The sequence below is a fragment of the Nomascus leucogenys genome, chromosome 8 (genome assembly GCF_006542625.1).
Source record: "Nomascus leucogenys isolate Asia chromosome 8, Asia_NLE_v1, whole genome shotgun sequence".
Classification (NCBI taxonomy): domain Eukaryota; kingdom Metazoa; phylum Chordata; class Mammalia; order Primates; family Hylobatidae; genus Nomascus; species Nomascus leucogenys.
The window spans coordinates 57,547,729-57,565,723 of NC_044388.1; positions in this window are offsets into that span (position 1 = coordinate 57,547,729).

The window sequence follows — 17,995 nt, forward strand, 5'->3', positions numbered from 1 at the left end:
ACTCTACTGTTTTGTGCAAATGCAGTCAGGTTTACAATCCGGACTCCCCTTATCTATAAGGCTGCTAAACTCCAAGTCTTGAAGGGAAAAGATAAACACCAGCTGTCAGTCTTTTGATTGTATAATAAGAAGGCCTGGACAATGAGAACACTTTTTCTGTATTGGTTTTATGCATGCTTTGTCCCTGAAGACAGACAGTACCTTGCCAGTAAGTAACTTCCTTTCAAAGTTCTTTTGATATTGGGCAATGTCTCTGGCCATCAAGAACCCCATGAGTTCAACCACAAAAGCATCAAAGTAGTCTATGTGCCTCCCCTGCAAAAGTCTCTAATTTGCCCTCCGGATCAGGAGGTCATTAGGACTTTTAAGGCTTATTTCACAGGATATTATATGGAAAAGATTGTTAAGGCTATGGAAGAGAACCCTCAATCGAGAGAATATCATGAATGTCCAGGAGGATTACACCATTAAAGATGCCATCATTGTTATTGAAAAAGCTGTGAAAGCCATTGAGCCAGAAACAATAAATTCCTGCTGGAGAAAACTGTGTCCAGATGTTGCGCATGACTTCACAGGATTTACAACAGAGCCAATCAAGGAAATCATGAAAGAGATCATGGATAAGGCAAAAAAGATGGAGGGTGCAGGATTTCAAGATATGGATCTTGAAGAAATTTAAGAGCTTACAGACATCACACCAGAGGAATTAACAGAAGATGACTTGATGGAGATGAGCGCTTCCGAATCACTGCCAGACGATGAGGAAGAAGACATAGGAGAAGCAGTGCCAGGAAACACATTTACATTTGACAATTTGGTAGAAGGGTTCTGATGGTTCAGGACTGCTTTTGACTATTTCCACAACATAGACCCTTCTGTGACACGGGTGCTGAAACTAAAGCAAGTCGTGGAAGAAGGATTGGTACCATATAGAAACATTTTTTAGAGAAATGAAAAAGTAAAAAAGTTTGCCAGAAATTACTAAGTATTTCTGTTAATTACAAAACGTGTGCCTGCCTCTCTTGTTTTCCCTGCTTCCCCTTCCACCTCCTCCACCTCTTTGGCCTCTGCCACCCCTGAGACAGCAAGAACAACCCCTCCTCTCCTTCCTCCTCCTCACCCTACTCAATGTGAAGACAATGAGGATGATGATCTACTTCCACTTAATGAATAGTGACTACAGTTTTGCCTCTTTATGATTTTGTTAATGATAGTTTCTTTTCTCTAGCTTACTTTAACCATACAGTATATAATACATATAATATAAAAACATGTTAATCAACTGTTTATGTTTCGCTAAAGCTTCCTGGCAACAGTAGGCTATTACTAGTTAAGTTTTTGGAGAGTCAAAATTTACATATAAATTTTTTGACTGCATAGGGAGTTAAAACTGACCCTATGAAGTCGACTGTATTGTACTTTGTTAATTTCAAATATTCATTTACTTTATATCAAATTTAAGGCAGAGAAAGGATACATGTCCCAGGACTGCAGGTGAGGCTCTTAACTGAACTGGAGTTTAGATGGTGCAAACTACCCACTGCTCTACCAGGGAGACTTTGTTGCTGGCGACAGGTCTTGTTGCTGGGACACAGTGCTGCACTGGGAGGCAAAAGAGGGAGGGCTCCCTAGATCAGTCTGAAGGTTAACAAACAGAATAGACAGCTTGGAAGAGAGCAGGACTCCTATAGGTGGCTAGCTGGACAGAGCCTATTAGTTCTTCCTCCAACTGGGATTCTGAGGCAGAACTACAAGGAGCTGCTGAAAACATCTCCGTTCTTCAGACAGAGTCACACTCCTTTCAACCTCGTCAGATGGGAGCCCTCAGAAGTTGGCTAACTCAGGTATCAGAATCATTGTCCTCAGAATGTTCACCTTGACCTCATCTTGTGACTCACGGAGATCCAGGGCCGGCTGTGCAAAACTGTGCCTAGGGAGGAGCCAACAGAGAGTGAGGAGGACAAACAATACCTCCTTGAGCAGCCAGGTAACCAAGAAGAGGAGAAGACATTGAGACAGCTGAGAAGCCAGAGTCTCTCTCATCAGAACAGTGCCCCAAATTGGACACAGGATGTGTCTAATGAGAGCTCCACTGCCACCAGCACTGAGCACTAGATGCTGCAGTGACACCCCTTTCTACCCAGGCACTGGACGATGAATACCACAACTAGCATGCCACTGTTGTGAGGAAAAATGGAAAAATATATATCTGGAATTTCCAAAATTTCTAGTTGGTGTTGATTTCTGCTACTCACATAGGCACAGTAACATGAGAATTGTGACAGAGTCATGCATCACTTAATGACGGAGATACATTCCCAGAAATGTGTCATTAGGCAACTTTGTCATTGTGTGACCATCAGAGATGATACTTCTACACACCTAGATGGAAGAGCCTACTCTATGCCTAAGCTCTATGGTGGAGCCTATTGCTCCAAGGCTACAAACCTGTACAGCATGGTACTGTACTGAATACTGCAGGCAATTAGAACACAATTGTAACCATTTGTATATCTAAGCCTATCTAAACATAGAAAAGACAGAGTAAAAATACAGTTTTGGAATATTATGGGATCACTGTCATACATATGGTCCTCAACCACGATGTTATGTGGCACATGATTGTATTGGACAACGAAAACTGTGTCTAATGTCCTCTGGAGAAAGCATTAATAGGCTTCACTAGAAAGTACACAGTATCTTTAGCAACCAAGCTCATAAATTAGAAATTCCTATTTTGAAAGTAGCTTGAAAATTGTAAAGTAGGGTTCCAGACCAACCCCATTGTTGCTCTACCATTTTGAGGGGGAATAACTGAACTCAAATGACGTTTCTTTCTGAGATATACCATAGCTTGCTTTTCTTAGTTGAGAACAACTTTTATTTTATAACTCAATTTGATGTTACATTTCTGTTAATTTATTTTTTCCTTTGACTGAGTCATACTGTTTTAGAGGCATGGATATTTTCTCACTTGTACTTCGATGTCCTGAGTTCAGCTTTTCTTAAAAGATAAGAAGACATTATAGGAAGGCTTTCTGAAAACAATGTTTGCACTTCATTTTGCCTGATTGTTTTACTTTATTTTTCTTTTTATTTGCTAGACGGGAAGGCTCAGATTAAAGGTTAGAATTCAGATGCAGCATCTCTGTCCTCCACTCTCCTATATGCTGCTTTGTGAGGTGGCAGAGGTGGAGTGGTGGGGGGAAATAGAGGACATTGGAGGGAGACGGCAAGGCTAGAAGAGGGAGAAGGGCCTTACTCATTCCTGTTTCCTTCTCACTGGCTCCCTGGTGCTCTGTTCTACTGCTCGTTGTCTTTGTGACCCTCACCCTAGACACATTCTTCACTCCAGCAGTAGCAGTTTTTTTCCTGCAGAAGCAGTTGAGTCCAGTTTGCAAATTTGCCAGAAGTTGCAAAATGAGCCCCTTCCTCAGAGGTCTGGGTTCCAGCCCACAAATCTGAATAATTCCTACCTCTTCCCTTTTCCCCTTCATCTGTAAGTATGAAAGCTGCTTTTGGAAGTCGTACCTCCGCAATATTCCTTTGTTGAAGTGTTCCCTTTTGCAGTGATAGCATATGAAGTTATTCTCTTGCAATATTTAACAAATAGTGATATATACATGTACACACATATATGTATAAACATTTTTATTGCTTAAAAATTTGTAGGCAGTTTATTCATGTTGTTTTTTCTTCTCTTTTTTTTCTTAATTGTGTTCTTATCTTTTTAGTTACCTAAGTAACAACTTTCTACGTTGCTATCACTTCTTCCCATTAAATATTCTCTGTTTAAGAAACTGCTGTGGCTTCTGCTTTCTGGTTGGGCGCTGCCAGTACAGACTTCAAATCTGTATTCCATTTCCTCCTTCTGATTTATATTTTTCTCAGTCCTGTTGTTGACTTACGGGTTTTGTGTATGTGTGTGTGTGCATTTTTTGCAAGTGAATGCAAGTATTTTCTGAATTACAGTGGCCTCAAAAATTAAATATATGCTAATGTTTAATAAAAATGGCTGGGCACGGTGGCTCATACCTGTAATCTCAGCACTTTCGGAGGTTGAGGCGGGCAAATTACGAGGTCAGGAGTTTGAGACCAGCCTGACCAACATGGTGAAACCCCGTCTCTATTAAAAATACAAAAGTTAGCCTGGCATGGTGGCATGTGCCTGTAATCCCAGCTACTCAGGAGGCTGAGGCAGGAGAATTGCTTGAACCCAGGAGGCGGAGGTTGCAGTGAGCCAAGATTGCGCCACTGCACTCCAGCCTGAATGACAGAGTCAGACTCCATCTCAAAATAATAATAATAATAATAATAAATTTTTTTTGAAAATTTCATCAGGTCTTAAGTATAGAAAGAATAAATCAATGAAAGGTTTTGTTTGATATGATAATGGTTACTCAATATTCAGCCAGTTTTTTCCCAATGTATTGGACTTTAGCACTAGCACTTAATATAGATTTTCTAACTTACTTCTCTCCAAAAAATCAGTGAAGTAGGTATTATGACTGTTGTATCTGTTTTACAGTAAGTAAAGGGTTCTTAGTAAGATTAAGTAACATACTCAAGGTTGCAAGGACAGTAAGAGCAGAACTGGGATTTGAACATAGGGTAACAATTTTGCCTAAACAATTTTGTTCTAAACAATTTTGCCTCACCTGGATTCAGATATTTATTGGGGGTAATGAGTGTCCCCTTGAGTCCAGTGTGATACCTATAATTAAAATAAGCAAAGCTCAAGAGATAGTGAAACTCAGAGGGTCACAATTAAATAATTTGCTACGGTTGTAGTTCTCTGCCACACTGTTCCCTTTTACAATGATATTAGATGAAATTATTCTCTTGTAATATTTAACAAATAGTGATATGTATATATACATTTTATTTCTTAAAAATCTATAGGCAGATTACTTATACTCTTTTTTTCTTCTCATGTTTTTTTCCTGTGTGTTCTTGCATCTCAGAGACTAACCATACAAAATGTCCTTGAGCCTGCATAGACTCAGCTCACTCCTCAGAATCCAGTACAGTGTGATTCAGCCAGATTCCTCTGTACAGTAGACATCCTGAACAGTCCCTGGGCTCCAACCCATCATCGAAGTCCCCTCTGTCCAAAACTTCACCTACTGACTTTCAAAGACTAGGACAGGGTCAACTGTGTTCTACAGACTTGGAAATATGATCACAACGCGTTGCCTTCCCTGCAAAATATTTACAGTTGATGCAGAGACAACGAAGGTGTGCCGCAAATGTTGATGTAGGTGCAGGAAATTAAAAGCAAACAACTAAAAGAAAAATGCAAGATTCTTGCAAGATTCTTGAAAAGAAAATCTGTATGTGCTTTATAAGTTTCATCTGAAAGCCAATTTTAACCTGCTGCTTTATTTAACCCTCTGCTGAGCACTGCATATGGGACATTGCAAACTGATGTCATTTGAGATGTGTTAGGACCATCACCTAGTAATTACCTTCCTTAGAAGATAATACTTTATGTTAAATAAATAATGGTCTCCAGAGAATACTTGTTTTAAGAAAGAATTGGGAGAGAGCAGTGCAGTAATCAAAAGGTGAAAGAGTCCAGAAAATGAATACAATGTGTCAAAGTATTAACTAAAGTATTTTCTCTCTTTCTGGATGAGATGAGTGGGGAAGAGAAGGGTTGTCATTGGCCTTTAGTTTTTTGTTGCTGAGTAAGTGAAAAGAAATGGAAAATGAGATTCTTCCAATTTCAAACTGTTACAATATGGTTACTTACATGCCCTACAGAGAATTCCTGAAGGCACGAACCCCGTCACAAACTGGTGCACATCAGCATTTTGCATAAAAGGAAAACATCCATATCTGACTCAAGCAACAATGAAATCAATACAGAAACATTTCCAGAGAAGTCCTGCAGGTTTTTTATGCATTTATAGCTAGTATATTGTGCAAAAAATCTTCTGACTGTTTAATAAATCAACTTTAGATCCACAATTCCTAAACTTCCATGATTTTCTTTATCATCACCTAGAGAGCACCCTGAAGATAGGAAGTCACATTTGTTTCCCCTACTGTTTCTATCCTTATTAGATGGCTTATCTCTCTGCTGGTTTTTTGATAGGTTTGAATACAGGGGTTAAATTCATATCTTATAGTCTCTCTACCACAGCCTCCTCCAAAGTTTGCAGAATATCGTGAAAAGAGCATCTGGCAACTCCAGGGCTGAAACACTGCCCTCAGCTCTCTGCCTTGGCCCAGACCTGTCTGTCAGTAGAATTATGCCCATCCCTGGAATGGCATTTGATTTTATTTACCATTGAATATCTGAGCTACCTGCTTGAGTTAAGTAATTATTTTAGGTTCTCCAAAAAACACACCTAAAATGATTTTGCAAGTATATTTAAAATAATGTTTATGTACCTTCAAAAAATTTTGAATATTATTTCAACTTTTGGTGGTGCAGAAATCTACTACTTCAAATATAGTTTTTAAATGATAGACGTGATGCTTTTAAGAAAAGCGAAACTTTTATATAAATGTTACTGGCCCGTCATAATGAAGATGTTAGCATTAGAAAAGAAGAAGGAATTAATAGTTTCCTCTTAATAACGATCTAGTCATGGTCTATAAGCAGAACAAAGAAACCAATCAATCATCATTTTTCCATTGGTTCAGAACCCCGACTTTATGTTAGGCCCCCTTGCTCTATGGCATCAAACCTCTATGGTAATGCCAATCATTTCATTTTTGTATTAAAACATCTGTGTCATTCTGCTCTGTGCCCCAGTTTCCTCATCTGTACATTGGGAATAATATTGGTTGTATTCAGGGTATATATGAATTAATATTCAAAAATAAGTTTAGATCGATACCTGGCATATAGAAGATACTCAGCATATTTAACTTACTATTACTAGTGCCTCATTAGGTTGTAAAATCCTTGAAGATATAAACTCTGTTTTGTTTCTATTTGGATTTCCTAAATTACCAAAAACTTAACAGCCCCTTAACTAGTATTTATTAAATTAACTGATACTCTGAAGCTTTAGAAATGCATTCAAAATCATACAATGGGCAAATAGGCCGGTTTTTTATTTAGTTTAGATAATCATTAAATCTATATAAATACATAATCTTAAAAAAAATAATGGGCTGGGTGCAGTGGCTCACACCTGTAATCTCAGCACTTTGGGAGGCCAAGACGGGCAGATCACGAGGTCAGGAGATCGAGACCAGCCTGGCTAACACTGTGAAACCCCGTCTCTACTAAAAATATAAAAAATTGGCTGGGTGTGATGGTGGTCGCCTGTAGTACCAGCTACTCGGGGGGCTGAGGCAGGAGAATGGTGTGCACCTGGGAGGCAGAGCTTGCAGTGAGCTGAGATTGGGCCACTGTACTCCAGCCTGGGTGACAGAGTGAGACTCTGTCTCAAAAAATAATGATAATAATAATAATAATAATGGATGTGATGTAACCAAATGGGGCCATAAAAAAATCTCTGCCAGTCACTGCAAGCCGCCATCCAATTTTCAAGGCTCAGTTTCATTGTCATCTCTTCCATTAAAATTTCCTTGATCAGGCTTCACCCATTTTTCCCCAAGAAAACTACAGGACTTGGTATGTTCATTTTCCGTAGAATGTATGCCATTCTTCTTGACCTTCTAGATATTTGTGTATCAGCATATTTGTTCTTAAAAGCAAGAACCATGAAGAACTTATATCGATTTTCACCAAGACTCATGGTCTAATGCATTTGCTCATGGTAGGATCACAATAAAGGTTTGCTGAATAAATGAATGACTCAGCAAAAGCATGCTCAGCACCAGGGTGGGCACCTTGACAATATGAAGGAAGAGAAGATATTCTCTCTCTCTGCTATCAACTCTATTGCAACGTTGTATAGTTTAAGCACGTCTGTGTACATGGAACCAGGGTGAGAACCAGTGGTTGAGAGACGTGTTTTCCAGGAATTGTAGAAGGCACCCATCACCAAGTCCTGAGGAGGCAAAGCCTCAGAGTGCAGGGGCTTAGTCTCAAATCCTAGGAGAGATTTGGGTGAAAACAGAAACAGTCTTTGAGGAGTACTCAATTATTAAAGTCTGAATAAATATGGTCTCCTGCAGATCTGAAGGGTTTGTGTGGCTATAGGGAGAGTTAGGGGCAGAGTTGGGGGTTACAGGTAGGAGAATTGAGTAGAGATGCACGGTTCTGCTGTCACTGATCCTCTGACTGAAGGGCAACCCTGCGCAAGGCAGTGGAAGGAGCATTTGTGTTTAGCATCCTCACTTTCCCATATCCTGGTGCCCTAGGGAAGGAAGAAGAAAACTTCAAGCTGGTCATGCCCCCTTTGGGCCAGCTTTCTATCTCATGAAAGCAGCATTGTGGTAGTTTTAGTGAAGATAGAATCCATTCTCTTTCCGACTAGTCTTGGTAGACTTTTGGTTTCAGGGAGTGTTTCCTAGAGCCTCACCATGGAGAGAAAGGATCAAATCGCGATTTGAACACTTCGAAGGGCTCTAGGCAGCTGTGATTCCTCCAGCAAGAAGCACTGTGGTTTGAGTGTTCTCATCTATGACTGAGGACGATAGTGCCCACCTCACAGGGCAGCGAGGATCTGAGAAAAATGCATATGACCTGTCACAACAGGCATTCAATGCTAGGCAGCCGCTATTGTTATTATTATTACTATTATTTTTATGCCTTGCTTATATTTCTACAGTTCCTATATACAATTCAGAAGGAAAAACAATAGGCCTGGAATCTTTGTTTTTCAATTTGAAAGTATGTATTGACTGATGACTATGTGCCAGGCATCTGTTAGGCACTGAGGGTATTTCAGTGAACAAGATGGTTTGATCATTCCTGTCATGGGCATTTCATCAACTGATGGTGGATAATTAAGCCAGCAAGCAATTGGTATTGGATAATGAAATGTGACAATTCAGAACAGCAAAAGTTCAGCATGAACAAAAGCATGAGGCAGGGAAGATTGGAGTGGAGGCAGCAATAACTGGCTGAAAATTAGACAGCCAGTAGAGTGGAATTGCTAGGAGCACCTTCCAGAGCTGAGTGAGTGATGAGGAAGGTTACATCTCTGTGCCCCATTTGTAAAATGGCATGAGAATAATACCTACCACATAGGATTGCTAGGGCGATTAAATGGTACTAGAGGCCTCCTTTGGGGGATCTTATAAGGATTGAATGAATAAATGTAACGCACTTAGAACAGTGCTTAACACATGGGAAATGCTAGTTAGGAATTTGCTCTGATGATGATGGTCATGTGCCCGAGGAGTAGATTGTGGAAATTTGGACGCCCACATGTGGCTGCACAGTGAAGGCCCTTGCATGCAGCATTAAAGTTAGTAAGAGTTTTGTAGGGAAATTGAGTGTTTCAAGACAAATTCGCCTTTACCAGGGCAAGTTGTGGAAGTGGAGAAGTGGAAGGAGGGCATTCTGGGCAGACTGGTAGATCCTGGAAGCTACCCAAAGTTCAGCACAGTTAGTCAATGCAATCTGATAGAAATCTTGATGCAAGCCACCTACGTAATTTGAAATTTTCTAGTAGCCCCATTAAAAAAAAGCAAGAAAAAGAAAACAAAAAAGATAATTTAAATAATATATTTTGCTTAACCCACTATATCCAAAATATCATTTCAACATGTGATAAAAATAAAAATATTAAAGAGATATTTTACATTCTTTTTTCATGCTAAGTCTTTGGAATCTGGCACATGTTTTACTCAAAGCATATTTCCGTTGGACTAGCCACGTTTCAAGTGCTCAAAGTACTTCTGGCCAATGGCTGCCATATTTTACAGCGCAAGGCTAGCCACAGTCATTTATAGCCGTTATTCCATCCTGGGGAGTTTGCACTTTATCGTAGGCAGGTGGCAATGCAGGGAGAATGAAGATGATGGCAACACAGAAGAGAACTGGAATAATTAAATTTGCTTTTTAGAAAGTTCACCTGCTGCTGCAGCTGTATGGAGGATGAACTGGGATGAGTGAAGAAAGCTTGGAAATTGGCAGACCATGGGGTGACCATGGCAGTTGCCCAGGAGAGAACGTGGAAGCTAGGATAAGGTTGCAGCAATGAGGATGAAGAGGAGAATGGAGTTGAAGGATGGTAAGGAAGCCAAATTCACAGGGTTGGGTGACCAACTGCACCTGGGGCTGTTGAAGGGGAAGGGAGTAAGAACAAAAGGCATGTTCTGAAGTTTGCACTGAGTACCTGGAGAAGTGCTTGAGGCTCCACCAAGCATTGATAGGGCAGTGACAATGAACTTTGGTTAGGCTTATTAACTAAGTTGCATGTGGTTTTGCCAAGTTGAGGTGCCCAGCAGGTTTTTAACTGTATGTTCTAACCATAAAAAGAGATAGTATTTTATGGGATAGCAATTGCTGCTGTAGATAAGCACTTGTAAAACACTGTTTGCCACAAAGTAAGTTGATCTGTTTAATCAGGTTTTAAACTCAGACTGAGACACTTTACCCCCCTAAGACATACTTCTATCACACAGGTAAGGTAAGCCCATGGGCACGTAGAGTCCTTGTTTGTCATTGTCTAGTTCTTGTGCAGCACAGTGGCGTAAACTTTGTGGTCGGAATGCCTAGATTGTAATTCCAACTCTGCCACTTACTATGGAACCGTGCACATTACTCAACTTCTATGTGCCTCTGTTTCTTCAACTGTGAAATGGAGTTAATGATACTATTAGATTATTGATTGGTAGCAAGCTCAGAATTATTCCTAGAATATAGTAAACCCAATGTAAATGTTTGCCAAATAAACGTGCTTTAGGCAGCTTTACAGAACATGTCTGCTTTGTAAATAGGATATCATGCGTCTTCATCATCTAAAGCATTCAGATCTCTGCATATCAATAGATAAGAAAATTGCTACTTTGTTTCAAATTAATCTCAGATATTTTCATTAAAGTGACTGGTCAGAGAATGTCTTTTTTAAAAGTCAATTTTTCTTAAGTTTAATTTTTTTTTACTTATTATGGAGTGAAGACTATTTCAATAGCAAAGACCTTCTGTAACTGCTAATTCTTTAACATCTATTTTTAACATTTTAGTAGATAACAATGATAAACAATGATAAAAATAATAGGTAAAAGTGTAATTTCCATTTTTATAATTTCCTAAATATATTTTTCTTCTCTCAAATTTAGAATATTCATTTTTCTTCTTAGTTCTTGGGAGGATAAAAGCATTAATAAGAGAGCAGCCAACTGAATTTGGTTTTTGTTCCGTTTTACTGAATACCCATTAAGTTTGATAGGAAATACACCAAGATAATTAAATGAGGAGTTAACAAAATCTAGAAACTATTTCAGGATATTGCTTTCTTAATTCTAGATTATAATTATGTTTAGTATGTGCCAGGCTCCATATTAAATAGTTTTTGAAAAGGCTGAAACATCACACAGGGCAGGTTGTAATGTGGTTGAATCTGCTTAGGACACGTGAATGGGAACACTCAGACATAGACACACCAGATGAAGGAGGTGCATCTCTCAAGACGAACACGCATTCCCCATGGGGGTTGGCCAAGGAGAAGGTGTGTGTTCCAGGTACACAGATCCTGAACTACACAGAAAGATGGAGATAGTCATCTGTCAGCTGGGTGGGGTGCTAGGGGCAGGCTCGTAAGTTACTAATTACAGGACAATGTAGTCAGTGCCTGATAGATGGAAAAGTCCTATTTTTTTTTTCTTTTCTTTTCTTTTTTAGACGGAGTCTCACTCTATCGCCCAGGCTGGAGTGCAGTGGCATGATCTCGGCTCACTGCAACCTCTGCCTCCCAGGTTCATGCGATTCTCCTGCCTCGGCCTCCCAAATAGCTGGGATTACAGGCATGTGCCATCATGCCTGACTAATTTTTGTATTTTTAGTAGAGATAGGGTTTCACCATGTTGGCCAGACAGGTCTCAAACTCCTGACCTCAAGTGATCCACCCGCCTCGGCCTCTCAAAGCGTGGGGATTACAGGTGTGAGTCACTGCACCCAGCCTGAAAAGACCTATTTTTTAGAAGGAAAGAGGCAAGGGAAACTTTTATTTCCTTGGGAAAACAAGGGAAGGCTTGACATAGGAGATACTCCGTAACATTCAAGAACTTTCAGTTTTCTCATGCCAAAGCAAAAACAACTCTAACTGAAGAAGCCGGTGCATTTAATCTGTCACATTCGTTGTCTCTCTGATGTGGTGTTGGGGATAAATCCTCGGGGAAGCCATTCCCTTTGTTTTCCCCATGAATTCTCTGATGTTGGGGAACACATGTGCTTTAGGTGAAGGCGCTCCCCATGTTGATTCTATTTAAGGAATTCAATATGGTTTTGAGTGACATCTAGATAGTTCTCTTTTCTGTCCTTTTCAGAATCAGAGAAGGGCAGAAACAAAGCAAGGAGGAAGCTGTTTCAGGATAGTAACGGGATAGGGACCGAAGTGCCAAAGCTAAGATGATGTGGCCCAGGGAGAATTACATTTCTATGATTGATGAGAATGAAAGGGCAGAAGAAGAGAGGTAAAAGAGTATTCGATTTGACTTTGGTTTGTCTTGGACACCTGAGTCCTTTTGGTCTCAGGCACTTTTTTGAATCAGATGCATCCAATGCGTCTCTTCCCATGATCCCCCCTGCACCTTTTCTTAGTGAAGACAACACCTCCGATGATCTAATTTGGCAAAAAGTGTCTCCCTGTTGGGCATGTAATTTTGATCTGAGCATAAAAATACCAGCAGGCCTGCTGTTTCCATAGATAAACTAGACGACCAACACCAAGTACAGGGCTCAGAAGCAGGCACAACCTGGGAGAGAACAGAAAGCTTCATTTGGTCATCATCACCACTCTTGCTTTCTACTCTCAAAGCCACTGGCACTTAATCTGTCAACATACGCAGAAGTTATTTATTTCTTAAATGGACTTACATCCAGATTTCAAAAGAGCTGAGTTTTAGTATAAATAGATCAATAATTCTTGAATGTAGTTCTGTTAGAGAACTCCACCAGAAGATATTATTATTTATTCAGCTTTGAGTTAAATGCAGGAAAGGTAGCAGCAAGCTCTCTACACCAGAAATCAGAAATCTTGAGTTCTCTGTGTGATCAGGAGCTTCTTGACCTCATCTATAAAATGAAAGAATGAGCTTGCTCTTTCCAAAGCTTACCTTTAGTCCTAGCATTACGTAAGTAAAATATTTAGATATCAGATAACTTGGGTGGTTGCCAATTTTTATGCTGAATATCTAGCAGAATTATAAATACAAGTTTTCTTAATTTAAGAAAAGGAAACATTGGTATTATTTTGGATCTGCTAATTTAGTAACCTAATTTATGAACCTAACCAATTACTAATGATGACTTTAGGGTTTTTGTAGGATTATGATAATAATGTGAATGAAACTCTGCTAGCTCATGGTCTTAAAGTTTTGTATAAACAGTTTTGGCATATCTTATCTATTTTATGATCTACAATAGACAACTTAATCCTATTATGACAAGAAATAGTTGGCAGCTTGAAATATGCATTTAGGAACCTAAATCAGGGGCTTGGCACTAAAAATTAGGTATGTGAAGAATCAAGTGTAATATGAGGTTCTAAATATAGAAATTTGTTCACTAATAAGGTCTAAAGCTTGGAAATTAGGCCAGCGTTGTGCTTTACAAGCTAAATAGCTATAGTTAAAACCAAAATTGGGAACTTTGGACAAACATTTAGATGCTGCTGCCGCTTTGAAGTTTAGAAAAATGATATGAATAACTACAAACGAATGTCACATTGATTTTTATTTGAGTTAATTATCAACTTTTCCACATGCTTTTCTTTTTATATATACAGTATTTTGAGTGAGTAATAGTCTTTGAATAGTTACAGAACTTTTTTTTCTTAACTTGTAGGTATGGAAGTCTCAGTTTTTAGTTAACTATATATTTTATAATTTTATAAAGAAAATAATTTGCAAGTATTTGGGAGGGTAAGTAAGTGGTAATATTTCTTATTAAATCTTATTGGTAAAGATTATAGGAAAAATTAGATGTATAGAGAGCAACCTGTTTGCTCTTCGAAGAGAAGTATTTATGATTTTATTATAAGATGTAAATTTTCATGATTGGAAAATATAAGAATAAAACTATTTATATCAAGATTCTTCAACCAGTAGAGTATAGGATAATCCAGCCTGTGCACCAGGCTTAGAAACCATGTAATACAGTTATATATGCAACATGAAATTTTTAATCGGAAATCTCTGGATTTAAATGTCTAGAGGACATTTGCTCTTTTCTAGTTATTAACTTTTAAGTATTTATTTTGTATATAGAAAATATGTGCATACATACATAATTAGGTTTGATCTGTGCCATCTTACTCTGTATTTTCTGTGAGTTCTTAAATGCTTAATACTTGGGCCACATTGTACACCATGGACTTAAGTCCTAGCATTGTTTCACTAAGCTTAATACGACATTCTTAGAGAGAAAAGTGGGCACTTCTGTCCAGACAATGGGAATCACAGTTTTCAGACAACTTAGCAATGGTGTCATTAGGGGGATGTTAACTGCCAAATACCATTTAAGACATACTTTTCATATGCTCTGAAAAAGTTGCATTGCTTTGAAAGTCCTTCCAGATTTCTTTAAATGAAATCCAGAATACATTAAATTAGAACCATTCCTTAGAGGACTTGATTACATACTGATTTTTTAGCAAAGTATGAAGATTAAGCCAACTTTGAGACTTGTAAAGAAAGCACTCTTATTTTAAATAATTGTCTAAAGGTGAAAAGAACCACCTAAATGCACCCTTGCGTATCTACTAGATAGACTGGTTTAGGCACTTATTTTATTTCCAAATTGTGTGTATGTGGTGTATGACCTCAAAGCACCAGCTACCTTGATTGCTAATAGTCTTCAGGCTGAAACTGGGTGTCATCGGGCAAGTGCTCTCCACTTTGGCATTTGCTCTCCATCGAGCAAGCCAAACCAGAGTGTGGTGACCCTGGGGCATGGGGCAAGGCCCATTTATTTACTCAGATTCTGCCTTGGGGCTGAATTCATGAATGACTGATATTTTGTTTGGGACACAGTAGAAGATGGTGAAGTCTAATCCATTTTATCAATATGTTCGTGATTCTATTTGTGCGTCTGTGTTTTGTTATTTTAGGTGTTAGTTGTTATGACCTGAAGCATGTGCATATTTTGATCACTATGCTCTTTTGCAAGGGCAGATTTGAAGAGCACATGCTTCCATAAAGTGAGAAAAAGTTTCTTCTTAGGTGGGATTCATTCTTTTGTTTTTGTTGAGTGAGATGGTCTGCTATGCGGGGCTGCAGGTGTTTAATGCCCATATTTCCCTTTTCTATTCCGGTAGATATTTAAAAACCTTTAAAATAAAATTCCATCACAGAATGAAGACTTGCCTGTAATAAACCCTATCCTTAAATTTGCTTTTTAATAACGTGGAATGCTGACTCTGGCACCGGTTCCAAGTCGGTCATTTTCATAAACTAGTAAAAGAATTGTTTCTGAGGCTGACCTTTTTATAAGAGCATGTTAGCATACATGTTGGTATGTATTTCGAGATACAAATTTGGATTAATTAAGCTTAAAATTTAATTTGCATTTTCAGGAAAGTTTTGAAATTTTGATTTTGAAATAATGTCTCTCTTCAAAAATCTTGATGATTTAAGGGTGTTATTTCCATAGCTTTTCCGGGAGAAAAAGTAGTTACTATGACCCACATTTTCTGGATGATAGGGAAAGAATTCCCATTCTTTTTGATCAAATGAGTTAGTGGAGGCCACAAAAGCCAGCCCCACTTCTTGCCAGGGTTATAATTCCCAAGAGTGCAGCTTTTAATTCTGACTAAGAACAATGGCCTAAAAATAAATTAGAGCAATACCTAAAATGTTATATGTGAATAAATATTTTGAATCTAAATTCCAAGTTCTTTTTACATTAAAAACACAATGCCTAATGGTACATAGTTGAGGAAGAGGATTAAGCTGCTTTCTCAAATTTGTTTTACTCCTTTGTGACTTTAAACCAATCTCTTAATAGGATTTAATTTTGACTTTGACAATTAAGCTTTCTATGTAATGAAAGGGCAGTGGTTGTTTTGGAAAAAGATAATAAGTGTTATAAGGGGTATTACCTTTGGAAGTTTATGAGTCTAAAAGTCAACGTAATAAAACATTGCAGTCTTAAAGGGAGCCTATGTAAATGTGTTGCTACAGTAGTTAAGTATATAAATGACTTTTCTACTTATGTAGACTTCTGCACAGCTCTTATTTATATCATACAAATGTATATTTACCAAGGAGAACTTGAAGAATATATCAGGCCTGGGAACTTTACTTTCATTGTTTAAATAAATATATATATATATTGGGTTATTGGTTTATGGTTGCTTCTATGCACGTCTATTTGTTTTCTTTTAAAAAGAATTTTGCAATATTTTTGCACCATATATATAGTTTATATGTATAGTTTATATATATGTGTGTGTGTGTGTGTGTGTATGTAAAACAAATGACCTTGATTCAGAAAATTATATTAGCACTGTCAGAATTAGCCTTTGGTATATTATTTAAATAGATAGTCTATATTTCCATGAAGAATGGATTTACTACTTGCATAACTTTAAAAATGGAGTCAAAGAAAAATCCAATAATCTCCTCTCCTAAATTCTACAAACAGAAATCATTATGCTGTCACCGTAAATGGCTTTCCCCACCAAGGGCAAGCCTGCTATGTAGAAGAAACGCTACATTCTATTTTTAAGAAATTGTTTTAAAAAATCATTTTGTTTTCTCAATGTCCATGATATGTAACATGCCATTCTGTTTTAAAACCTAACAACATCTCAACCAATCTCAAGATCAGTTACTAAAGCTTGTCCTGTCTGTCACGAGCTAGTGTTACCTCTTGCATGTGGCTGGACAGCATTCTTATTCTCACCTATAAAGTGAGATAGAATATTCAGTTCCTCCTGAACACGTTTTTCTTTCTTTTTTTTTTTTTTTAATAATAGAGAGTAGGTTGGCAACAATAAGGGAATGTGCATACAGATGTCAATTTGGCTGATATTTTAATCGCCTCCCTTAGGATGAATATAATCCGTTAGAGATTTATGTAGGTGCATGTGCGAGTGTATGATATTGTATGACGTTTTTTCATTATGAAAAAATCTTGCAAATGTGTAAATTGCATTGAACAATGCCCGGTCCTCCTCCTTCTTCTCCCTTCTTTTCCTACACTCATAAATGACCCAATTTGTGAACATGCAAGCTGGTATTCCTTTTGGTCTATATTCTTACTTAGAAAAGAGAGATCACAAATGCATCAGCATAGACAAACTGCTGTAATCAGTAAAGTTGGAAGCTGACACACTTATAGAGTCCTGCTTGCCAAAAATAGGATTTCATTTGTACTGGAATTTTTTCCCCTGAACCAGTTTTGCCAATGCCGTAGTAAATGACAACTTTGGGAATGCAGGATTGGGAAACACGATGTTTCAGTAGGTGGCGCTTCAACACAGCCCACCTGCTCGAGGGCTTACGTGAGTGCTTAACTTTCTAATACCTGTGGTGCATCAAAGAGGCTTGGCCCAGTTTGTTAACATCGCAGCCAGACTGTTGTCTCAGGCAATAACGACGTCAAATGCAGCTGAAACATCTAGGTGGGAAGGACTGTTACTGTAGGTCATTGGTAATTATTTTCACACACACACACACACACTCACACGCACACACACACCTTCATACATACCTACACTAGCTCTACTTCTAAAATTAAAAGCCAGAGAGAGCCAATCTCAAAATATCAATGATACTGCAATAATTTCAGCTTATTTATTTTTTGTTTGGGTTATTGGTTTATAGTTGCTTATATGCATGTCTGTTTGCTTTCTTTTAAAAAGAATTTTGCAATATTTTTGCACTATTAGTTCTTAGTAAACAAAAAGATTTTCTCTTTCAAATAATATTACTATTTAAATAAAATAAAAGA